Source organism: Vipera berus (assembly GCF_964194415.1).
Source record: "Vipera berus genome assembly, chromosome: 2".
In the NCBI taxonomy this organism is placed as follows: domain Eukaryota; kingdom Metazoa; phylum Chordata; class Lepidosauria; order Squamata; family Viperidae; genus Vipera; species Vipera berus.
The window spans coordinates 228,106,454-228,119,189 of NC_138203.1; the positions used below are offsets into that span (position 1 = coordinate 228,106,454).

The 12,736-nt window shown below is 33.7% G+C and overlaps 1 protein-coding gene across 5 annotated transcripts in view; it reads right to left on the bottom strand.

Annotated features, from left to right (window-relative positions):
- Positions 1-12,736, bottom strand: part of IQSEC1 (IQ motif and Sec7 domain ArfGEF 1) — a 332,174-nt gene that overhangs the window by 208,025 nt on the left and 111,413 nt on the right. The window contains exon 1 of one of the 5 annotated variants that reach the window (XM_081317428.1): positions 6,124-6,137. The exons of the other annotated variants lie outside the window; for them this stretch is intronic. The gene's annotated coding sequence lies outside the window, so the exon portion shown is untranslated. Of the gene's footprint in view, positions 1-6,123; positions 6,138-12,736 lie in introns of those variants that run through there. 5 annotated transcript variants of the gene reach the window in all.

Consider the following 12,736-nt stretch of genomic DNA (forward strand, 5'->3'; position numbering starts at 1 on the left):
CGTGCAGGGAATCTTTCCACTTGTTTCTTCTTGCCATGTGAGACAGCCTTGGAACACCTTTGTTGGACTTAAGATCATCTGGCTGCAATGCATTAATTTCCTTGTGTAGCTCTGTCACAAAGTCAACTTCTGGGCATCCAAGGATGTCTTAGGAAATTTGTAATCTCTGTTTGCTGTTTGCCTATATACAGAAACAAAAACTGACACCTTATTTTCTCTCGAGGATACAGATTACTGAAGTTCATGAAGAAAACCTGCTTCAATACTTTGCATTGTCCCTTCTGCCCCATTGTCTGGGCAAAATATTTGAGGTTTTTTTTTTACCAAATTGCTGATTTGCTTGGGCCACTTATTTAAATTTCTCCAGACCTCATTCTTTTCACTGATCAAGTAACAAAATAAGTATCATGTTTGATGATGCATGACAATCTTTGTTTCTATATAGTCTAGTGATATACTGGACCCATCCCTATGCACAAATGTTTTTCTTTTTTCATTTATAGACATATGCCTTTGGCTTTTTCACATCGACATCAAGACTGATTTGTACGTGAATTTACTGCTTGAACTAAGCCTCCAATTTGCAAACAGAAACAAAGTCCACTTTGCTGGAAAATCCCTTTCATAAGCAATTGCGCACTCTCGGTTACATAAGAAGGATTGTCTTATGCCGCATCCTTTTATATATGATACATTTTATTGAAAGGAAACTTTCTCCAGATCTGGGATATATATATAAAGCATCTTTCTGGAATGCACAATTTTCAGAGCCTCTTGCAGCTGATGTGATATTTTGACAGTTTGTCAAATAAATGACAAATTTATATTAAATTTATATCAATGAATCTCCTTTCTCTTTAATGAAATTAGATGTAGCAGAATCAAAACAGATGATATCTGATGGTCCATTTGTTCTTGCATTCATTGCTTGATCTCCCTCTGTTTTTTTTTAAATACTGGTCTGAGATGAGTCATCCTATGAAATGCTGTCTAATGGCTCTGTTCTCACTCTCTTTAAGACAAGTGACTTGCAAATGATCCAGGCCATTGTAAAAGAAATTTTCCTTTCTTTTTTTCTGGCCTTACAAGCAGATTCTTCAGTGAGAACTGCCTTTTGCACTTGAGATTTATACAGATTATAATCTTGCAGACAATGCAGAATTAATATCAGCTTATTCTTTCATTTCTATTGTCAAGTTTCCGATGTATGGGCTTTTCAAGTGACTCTGAGGCATTGTTTACCTTAAAAGTCCTTTATTAGCCTAATACACCGGCAAATGCTTGCTAGAAGGAAGCTGGAATCTGAAATCTCCGCCCCTTGCACAATATATTAAACACAATTCTCCACCTTTCTAATTCTGTCATTAATCATATTCTCCAATTAATTTAAAGAATCAGTTTCCCTTCCGTTAGCAGAACTGCAAATCTTATCTTCTTTAGAGAGTCAAGTGGCCTTGAAAGTGCATTACTACTCTTCCCTCCCCCCACCTTTTAAAACTAAAACAATACACAAGTCTTAAAGCAATGCACAAGTTAAACATATGAAATAGCTACTCCTTCATCTCTTGTCAAGCAATAACATTTGATGTTAGCAGCGTTGACATCTATTGTATGCACTCTCTCCCTAAATCTGCTCCAAGTGAGTTATTTGTTCTCTCTCTCACACACACTCACACTCACACACACACACACACACATACACACACACATTTCTCAACTACTGTATCTGTGGTTTGATTTAAATTCCTTAAATGCACAATAATGGAGTCACTCACCACCAGGTATTTTATTCCAGCTGCTTTGTGGTCTGCTGCATCCCAGGATCCTCCTGACTACCCTGATTTACTGAGTGTCTCTTTGTCAAGCAAAAAGATGATTCCTTGAGACTGAATCAGAGAAGAATTCTGGTCCATCTGTCTGGGATGGCACAGCTTCCAGCCCAATTTACTGTGATTTTTTTTGAAACCTTTGATAAGACTAACCTCCCCCTTTCTCTCCCCACCTCCCCAAAAAATAATCTTTTGAGTTGTCCTGTCCAGTCCTTCGTTCCACCCGCACACGTTAATCTGGTCCTCCCAGTTTCTCCATGGGCTGAAAGTTTCCCGACTCCATTTATGAAAGCGGTCTCTTTCTTTTTCTAATCTTGTCCTTTAGAAAATGCTCTCCTCTCTTCTTTATGAACCTTTTCGGTAACGTATCTGTGAACATGGGAACCAGATCTTGTTCAAGGGTGACGTGTTCGCCATGTGCCTGTGTAAGCATTCCTGAGAATGTGAATCTAATCTGATTAATTTTATCAATGGGAATTCTGGTCTCAATTGCCGTTACAAGACAAGGGCTACCTTAATGAAGAAAAGATCAAGAAAAGACCATGATAGCAGTCTTCTAATATTTGAAGGGCTGCCACAGAAAAGAGGGTGTTAATTTATTCTCCATAGCACTTGAGGGTGGGACAAGAAGTAATGTATGGAAGCTGACCAGGGAGAGATGCAACCTGGCAGTAAGGAGAAATTTCTTCACAGTAAGAACTGTTAAGTAATTTGCTTGCCTCTTGGAGCTGTAAGTGTTCCATTGCTTGAGGTTTTCAAGACAAGATTGGACAGTGCTTTGTCTGAGATGGTATGAGGACTCCTGCCTTAGGCAGAGAGCTGGACTAGAAAAATCTTTAAAATGCCTTCCAGCCCTATGAGTCTATGAGCCTATTGTTAAATATTTATAAACTACTAAAACTTGCATGTCTGTTTGATTCTTTGTAACTTTCAGTTGGGAGAAATGGTGCATCATAGGCCAATAATTTTTGCATGAAAATATCTCAAATGGGCTAACTTACGGATCTAAAATCTGGGACCCATGATTCCCGTGTGATTAAAATTTGGCAAAGTTGTGGCCACTTCACTGCTGTCATGCTGCTGCACTGATTTGCTCAGACTGGATCACATAAGGATCATTTTTAGTGCTCCCTCCTAGCTTTGTACAATGAAAGTCAATAGGGAACCTGGTAGGATATCAGAAGTCACTCTACCTCCTGCTGCTTTTCTACCTGCCCAAAGTCATTATGTTTCTCTATTTAGTAAGAAAATATCCCTGAAAGAATGACCCAATGGCTCACAGGTTATCTAATTATATTTCGCATCCTCAAGAGTTCCATTCTTATCACTCTTCTTCTCTTTTTGTAGTCCTCCCTTTACAAAACTGATTCTCCATGAGAAAGTACATTATTGTAATAAAATAGTAATGCAAATAAAACTGTGCAGTGTTGGAATAAGAAAAAGATAATCTTGTTCTTAAATATTGTTACTGGATTTTAATAAAACATGTTACATGTATGAGCAGTCATTGCCCATCATATCCAGGTTTTGTGATTATAGAATATGTATAGAAATCTTAATAAATCTTACAGTGAAATGCCTTATCAAGTTATTGAAACAATAAATATAGACAGATGTTTAGAGCTGTAGCTTTCTGCAGCCAACTAACATGACTCTCCCATGCCAATTTCTGCTTATCATTATATAAGAGACTATAATTTTTATACAAATTAGACTTCTTTGCCATCAGGATAATCTGTGCAGTTGACCAACACTTTTCTGATGCTTCAGAAATCACCATATTGTAAGGGCAACACAAACAACAGCAAACATTATTTTAAAAGAAAAAATATTCTCAGAGTAATTTTTTTACCTCATAGAGGTGTTGAACAAATATTATGCAGATAGGTAATACAAGAAAATGATGGTATTTCTTTGGCACTATAACGTCCTTTGCAACATAGTTTTGCTTTCACAGGTGCTGCTGGGGAAGGGAAAAAGAAGAGAAACAGTTTCCAGTTCCAAGATTTTTAGACCACAGTTTTTAGACAACGTATGCTGAAGAATGGAAACAAAAATTTGAACCGTCAGGAAAATAATGTACCTGGAAATTAATCCACATGGTTACAAAGGAAGATGACAAATGAATGTCTTCCAAGGAAAATTAAATAAATCTACATATACAAAAGAAAAAAAATCTTTCAAACAAGACAATATTTTGGAGAATTTTATTGGTCTGATGCCCAAGGTCATTTGTGACTATGTTTCTTTAGTTTCATATATAGAAGCAAAATCATATATAGAAGCAAAATTTAAACAGGAATTGCCTTGATGGAGTGCAAAAGCCTGGCCTTTTAGGTGTTATTAAAAATGTTTGCAAACTCAAAAGCGTGGCTGAGGTTAATTAAAACATTTGACTTACTCTAGTTTCAAACAGAACTGAGTAACTCTATATGTCAGGATGGCTAATTTCACGAATGCTATATATTTATTTATTTATTTATTTATTTGTTTGTTTGTTTTTATAAACTGCCCTTCTCCCGAGGGACTCGGGGCGGTGTACAGAATAAGGTAGGTATACAGATTGAACAATAGTGAAAAAAACAATAGTAAAAACAAACTGGGACCCCAATTAGAGCTATCAGGCCAGGCCGGACTGCTGGAACAGGTAAGTTTTTAAGTCGCGCCGGAAGGTGCGGAGGTCGGGGGCCATCCGGATTTCGGTTGGCAAGCTGTTCCAGAGGGCTGGCGCACCCACTGAGAATGCCCTCCCCCTGGGGGCCACCAGCCGACATTCCTTGAGCGGTGGCACCCTGAGGAGGCCCTCTCTGTGGGAGCGCACAGGACGGTGGGGTGCTGACATTGGCAGAAGGTGCTCCCGTAGGTATTTCATAAATTTTATTAGAGCCAAACCTGAATTAGATTCTACTTTATAGATGTGAACGAGATCAAAAATAACAGGCTGATTGACAGCACTAATTAAACAAAAGTAGCAGAGCAAAAGTTCCCTAGTGGGCATTTTTTTAAAAAAAAATGTTTTACTCCAAACTAATGTAGTATCATCATATAATACAGAACCATAATTTGCTGCAGTTTGTTGCAATCTGTGATCCACTGAATAATGAATGCATCTACCATTCATAAATTCTAAGTTGCTAGCTCTGTCACAGCCTGCTGTTTGTAGTCTTCACAAATTATAAAAACAGCTCCTGTAGTTCTGTTTCTAGTGAATTGCTCTGCACAGTTTAAACATGCTGTATTATTACAAATAATAAAGAAAAAAACTATTCTAAATGTCAATGTTTTGGGAAAACTGGATTTGGTACTTAAGAGTTTCTACAAGAGCGTAACACATCCACTTTATTGTATATTTATAAGCAAAAGATTGCTGGCGGATAACACCCAGGGGGAGGGCCTTCTCTGTGGGTGCGCCTGCCCTTTGGAACCAGTTGCCCGCGGAGCTTAGGACTGCCCCCGACCTTCGTTCATTTTGCCGGGACCTGAAGACTTGGCTCTTTGAGCTTTCCAGCCCAGGCTGAGAGTTTTTTAATTGGGTTTTTTATACTTTTTTTCAGGGATCAAATTTAATCTTTTTAATTGTTTTTAATTTTTGTATCAATGTTTTAAGTACCCTGTAAACCGCCCTGAGTCCTTCGGGAAAGGGCGGTATATAAATTCAATAAAATAAAATAAATAAAAAAAATAAAAAAACCTAACAACAAAGAGAAACAGAGAATGATGTTGAAAAAATGGGAAACAAATAAGGAATTAATGAATTATACAGACATACATCAACAAATAATGTTTCAACCTTTACAGATTTAGGATTTACTGTAGATTCTTTCCTAGAGAATGAAAGTGCCATGATTTTGAACACATTATTAATATTTAATATAAATATTTAGCCATGAAATGGCAAATTTCCACTCTCTAACTTTTTATTGATTAAAAAAATGAAACTAGCTGTCCATTTCACATGTATGAAACTAGCTGTCCATTTCACATGTACTCTTCATGTATATTTTTTAAAGCTATCTTGAATATTTTCCAGACTAGAAAGATGGGTATTTTAAGATAAATATATTTTTTATCTTGTATCTTTATGTCTTTATTTATTTATGTCCTGTATGTCCTTTGTTTATTTATTGATTTTATGCTAATTCTCTCTGGAAATTCTACAAAAACCTTCACTGCAAATCTATTTACATTTTTTTAAAAAATGAATTGAATGGGTTATGACTTTTATAGCATAAATAAATGTATGGCCAGATCACTCTATGAGAGGAAGAAGTGGGTGGTCCATCACTACTCTTACCTGTACTCTGAGTATGTGGCAGGGAGAATTAGTAGAGTATGGTACAATGGAGCTGGACAGCAAAACTGGTGCAGAGTATTTATAGACCTACGACACAAGGAAAAACAAAGTCAACACACTGAGTGTTTAGTAAGGGGCTTTCTAATGGAGAAGCAGTGCTGCTGATTACATCTGAGTTGTTTCACTCAATTTTTATTTGATGAAAAGTAAAAATAAACTAAATCCTTAATTCCAATTCTAACAAACATAACCCCATCTGTATAAAAATGAGAATGATAAATGATTGCAATGAAACTTTGAAAAGTCTCAATGCATGTTAAGATTGAAATGGCTCTTTCCTAGCTGAAGTGGAATAATAGTAGCAAAGAAAAATGAATAGGGTTGGCAAGGATTTCTGGAAAAGAATGAAGAATAGATGTTTGGATTAGTCTGCACCAGTCTAGCTGTTCATCTGATCTCTTTAGTATTCCATTGTGTTCAGGCCCTAAGAAATTTAATTGGATATTGAATAATTACATATGTTTTAAATCCTTGTGAAACAAAATAAACTACATGTGATTATGCAATATCCTATTTTCTAGTAAGGATATTATAAATTCATTTTTAATAAGCCTTTAACCAAGAAAAAAATAAATTATTTCCAACATAGTTACAATTAAATCAGTTTAAAAATATAAGAAAATTACATGAGCATTTCAAAACAAATGAAGTTGTACCCAATATATGCAATTCATTTAAAACCTGAAACTATTTATGACAAGATTAAAATATTACACATAATTGCATTTTATTTTGCTCTCTTCTGTTGTTTTGCTTGCAGCTGTTTCCCGAGAAGCTTCAAAATATAGTATATTGAAGAGCAAGTCCTTTGAGGTCATCCTCTTATGAGATCAAAAGGAGGAATTAAGCAGGAATATGTTATGCTGTGAGTCTCCAGTAAGGGGAATTACATCAAGCTAATCTTTTTAATATAAAAATCAGGTTGCTCTGATTTTTTTCCCATCCAAAGTTACATATGTACATCACAGCAAGGCAAAAACTATTCAACATTCATAAAGTTGAAAACAACTGGTTAAATTTAAACATATTTTATTATTTTATGTTTAGCAATAGGACATGTCTGCCAGTGAGCAAAAACATGAAATCCAAAAGCAAAATTAAATTCCTATGCATTACTATTTAGGAATAGTATAAATATCACACAGGAGGAAGAGAAAATTCAAAAGATTTGAATCCAGATATCATCCCATCAAAAGCGACAACCCCACCCCACCCCACAATCCCCTTTGAAAATACTCACAAAGGTTGGTGATGATATTAATTGGGGGAGAGGGTTTACAGAAGATTGAAACTCCCTGTGTGTGCCAAAGTTTCAAATACATTTGTGATATTAAGGGAAAAATATATTTTGAAACATTATTAGACACAGAATAATATTTATTCTACGCACTCATATATACAAACATACTCTTCCAGAGTATGCCAGTTGGAAGTGGTCTTTTAGAACACCTAGTCCAAAACTTGCCCATTGCAAGATTCCATTAAACCATTTCAGACCATTCCTGAAAGATGGTCATCTAGCCCACATTTGAAAAACATAGCACGAGGATCCTATCATATTTTAGATAGACTGTTCTATTATTTAAGAGTATCTTGAGGAAATTCCTTCAACTATTCAGCAAGATCATTTTTCTTTCCAATTTAAATCAGTTGTCATGTTCTTGGTTTTAACAGAACAAAATCCATCCCTTCTACATGTGGCATTTGTAGACCACTCTCGTATCTTTGTTCAGTTTTTTTTTCTTTTTTTCTTTTAACATGCTTTAACTTCAGGTTAGGTTTCCAAGATCCTTATTATCCAATAACTCTTGTCTGAATGCATTCTACTTCTCAATGCTCCTCTTAAGACAACAACGGAAATACCCATGGTTTAAGAGGGTTGCATTACTAATGATTTCAGTTTTAAAATATTTCCCTTTCTTAAAAATGCTCAAAATGTTTATTTTAATGATAATTTGAGTCTTAATTCCCAACAAATATCTGGGTATTCGTACAATTATTTTAAAGGTGTTTCATTCTGAAGTACCTACAGTGATACAGAGGGGAATAAAACTGAGAAAACATAACCAAAATTTAACTAGTACACTATCTAGAAAGGAGTTACGATCAGAAGAATTTCATGTACAATCAGTATTTATTTATTTATTTCCATCATAGACTATCAGCTGCCTTACTATTTTCAGATTCACTATCATCTGCTTAGATGCACCTTCTCATTTCTTGTCTTCACATGAAGTGTAACAACGTAATGTTAATGGTGTGAAACTTGACACAAAGATTCTTGGAAAATACTTAGATCATTCCTTTGCCCTTACACTGAAACATCCAGCTTTTTTTTAAAAAAAAGCATTTCTAAAAAAATCCATTTTAATGGTTCTTATTTTATCATATTTATCTCCTAGATTTTCTTTATAAATATTTCTACCATTTGAGATAACAAATTATTGAAATATATATTTATAACCTTACCGATTAAATCATAAAATAATTTCCTAAAACTAAATTCCATAAGACTGAAGTATATTAACAATTTATTTGTAATAAATGCAGAACCAATTTAAATTAAATAAAAAAATATATGTTACATCTCTGTGAATGCTTTATTTTTTGCATTTAGCCATTCCTCTGAATTGAAATCAGCTTTTAATGAAAAGGAATTCTAGTTATAAGGCAAAAATTGACATACCGGTAATTCTAGTTTCTAGTTTACATTTTTTAAATTTAGCTATGCATAATTTGAGCAGGGAGTTGGACTAGAAGACCTCCAAAGCCCCTTTCAACTCTGTTACTCTGTAAAATTATTCTAATTTTTCATTTAAAATGCACCAAGGCTGTCCTGAAAGCTGGCATAATTGACACCTAAATTAGTTTGACATTCTTAAAACATGTAACACAAAATAATTTCTGCAGATAAATTTATAGATTATGGCTGCAATCTGCTCTGTAATAACTCATATACATGTAACTGATATGATGAGTCATCATGGAGCCGATCCTAAATACAAATATTTGAGGGAAAAAACACTGACTTTGCTTCATATTTAGACAGAAGCATGACCATATATTTTTCCCCTTCAGTCAAGATATCAGAACACTACACCATAGTTTAAGAGAACTTGTGTGGCTCCATTAAGCTTCTATTTCACAGTCACAGTTCCTATTTCACAGGAACCAAAATGTTACCTGCACAATCACATGCTCACCGCTCACTGCAAGTGAAGGCTAAGCTGAAAACGTATGTTGGCTCTGATAAACGCTGTGATAAAAATAATTTCAGAGAGAATAGCTGAGAGAACTTTGGTTTCCTATAAATATAATTAAGCCTGGTATAGTTGAACCAAACAAACAAACTCAAAGCAGGAGAACCAAGAGAACTCTCCTCTTACAATGTCATATAGGCAGAATGGTTAAAACCTGATATGGTTTCATAAATTGTCTTTATTACATAAAATGCAAATCATATACACCAGACAGAAATCATATTCCCAGGCACCCCTGTAATAGTCCTGCCTAATTATTTGTAGATTCTATTGTTTGAAATTGATAATGGTGACAAAATTAGTATTATGAAAATGACTACAAATCACACAACAGATTTACACAACAGTTCATTAAGAAGAGCAAAAAGCTATACTCATATCTACCCCAAATTGAGAATATGCAACAGCATGCCCAATTTGACATAAAGTGGTATAGACAATATATCAAGCAGCTTATATTTTGCATGCAATCTCCTACTTCTTTTTTGAGTTATTAAAAAAAGGAAAAAAGCCCTTTTCAGCCCTAAAGTGTATTAACACCTAGACAGCGCTTCTTGAATAATTTAAATAGAACACAATAGCCCCATAGTGTCACCAGCACCTGGTATTCAAAGTGTTATAGCATCATCTTGAATATGAAGGATACGTGCCATGAATATTTTCACCTATTTGTGTGAAAGTAAGAGGAGGCAGAATGTATGTATCCTAAAATAATCTCAACTAGATTTTTTTCACATTGTGGCCATAAAGCGAATAAATTATTGATGCAAAACAGACCTAGAAATTAATGTGAGTTTCTACAATAAAGTGGTTTTAGCTATTATCACAGCTGGAGAACAGAATAGGACAATGTTTGGTGGCCTTGTTCAAACAAACATATTTATCTGACTTGACAATGCCTATGCATGTAATCTGTTTATTAAATCCGGTCCAGATAAGGTACAACAGATGCTAAATTGTCTATATCCCACCCGTCATACAATGATTATACAAATAATTTTTCTGTAAAAAGCAGCTACCATAGCTTGCTATGTCATTCCAAGACAGCACTAATGGGACATATACATGATATGGATGAAAATGAATTGTATGTCTGGATTTTATTGTATAAAGATTAAACAATATACTGTACATAATAATGTGTCTGCACAAACTTTATATACTTGTTTTGGCTTACATGCCCTATTAGAAACAATTCACCTATCCCAATTGTATTGCTATTAGATATAAAAATTCTGTGTCAGAAATCTTTAATTCAGAACTAACAGTGTGCTTTATGAATCATTACTCTATAACACACTCCTTAGATTTCTAAATGTGAAATCTCTACTGTCTTTTCCTGAACAGAGGTAAATATCCCAAAGGAAAAATATCTATTCATGGGGATTTAAATAGAATCTATTACTTTTGTTGTTGCTGTTATCAACAGTTATAAAATAACATCACTTTATTAGTCTATTTTTATGAGATACATTTGCAGTGGTTATTTTTATCTACCAGTTTTAAATAGACCATAGCCAGAGGCAAAATGTGAGCATCCTGAAATTCATGTTTTAGATTTAAAATCATTTAGATGTTACATATGAAAATTAATCACAGCAATAGAAACTGGGTTTCTTATTATATTTCTCTGCAAGCATATACTTTAAAACATACCTTTATTTTCTATGTATCCTTTCCTGTTATTTCAAACTAGCCAATTTTTGTAGCAAGAGGCAATGCCATAATATACAAGTCATAGAAAATTCAATTTCAATTGAAATTAAAATTATTCTTTGCTTATATGTAGAAGAGTTAAATCATATATAATAACTAAATGTAATATTAATGACCAACAGTTAAATATTTTTCAATTTAAAGTCATGTGCAAATAAAAGATAAAAAGTACACAAGAAAAGTAAGGAAAAGAAACAGGACTCATAATATATTTTAAACTGAACAAATTATTGTGAAAACTGCTCTTACACACCTTTCAAATAATTAAGAATAAAATTAAAAATTCTTATTATATTGTTTAGAAAATATATCGCCAATAGAAGAAAAGACACCAAAGATTGCAAATTTGTTTTCTCAACGCAGCAATAAATTGTAATTACTTGTTCTCAAAGGAAAAAAGTTCCCTAAAACAAATGAACACATTCCATTCCATTGCAAAGGGGACCAGCTAAATCCAGAACTTTATTCTTATTCCTTGTACCAAGCTGAAAATAAATGTTCTCTGACATTATCTATGTGAATTATAACTACTGCATATATTAAAGCACATCTACACAGAAAAAGTTTAACAGGCATTATTTAAAATATCAACACAAGCTTTATTTAATATATGTATGGTTATTAATTACTAAGTACTAAGTACTATGTCCTACAGAACACTTTTGTAGAAAAAATAGCACATATCTATTAAAAACACAAACAATTAGAAATATTTTTTCCTCATAATTATATATGTATTTATTACCCAATTATTGTCTGCCACATTCAATAAACTCTAAACAGCTCACAATATAATCATTTGATAAAAAAGAATAATATTTCAGTCAAACAATCCAAAAGATAATGTTCAAATGAAATGAAGATTTCTCTTGTATGAAAAATATGGTCCTGGCACTTTTACAGATGGCAAGATGCATTTAAATTATTCATAAAAATTAAGAATTGACATTATTGTCAGAGGAAACAACCTCTAAATATAAACAGCTTGAAGAGATCCACTAGCATTCTAGTACAGTATAACGTAGTAGATAAGTAGCACATCAAGGAATTAAACAAGATCAGAAAACTATTACAACCCCCACCTTGCATGTCATCTTAAGCTGTTGCAATCTTGATTACATATTTATGAAAACAATTACCATATTAATAATAATAATAAGTTGGAAGGGACCTTGGAGGTCATCTAGTCCAACCCCCTGCTCAGGCAAGAAACCCTATAATAGTTCTGTATTTGAATACCAAGTTGTATAAAGCATGTAGCAAATATATGTACAGTTGAAACTGAATAGATGCTAACTCCAATAAAAATCAAGTTAAGCATAGTTAATCTTACAAAATATATGCAAGTGGAATCTAGGTAGATTTTTTTTATATGACAGCTTAGCATATGGCAAAATAAGTAACTAATATAATAATATGTTTACTAAGGTCATCTCTGAATCTGGGCAAAGTAAACCTGACATAAATCTCTATGTTCATTCAGATAAAACTAAATTTAAAGGCATCATCATTCTTTCGTCCTAAGGGTACAATTCTCATTATACCCATTACCGCGGAATAAGGAGTTCAAGGCTAAA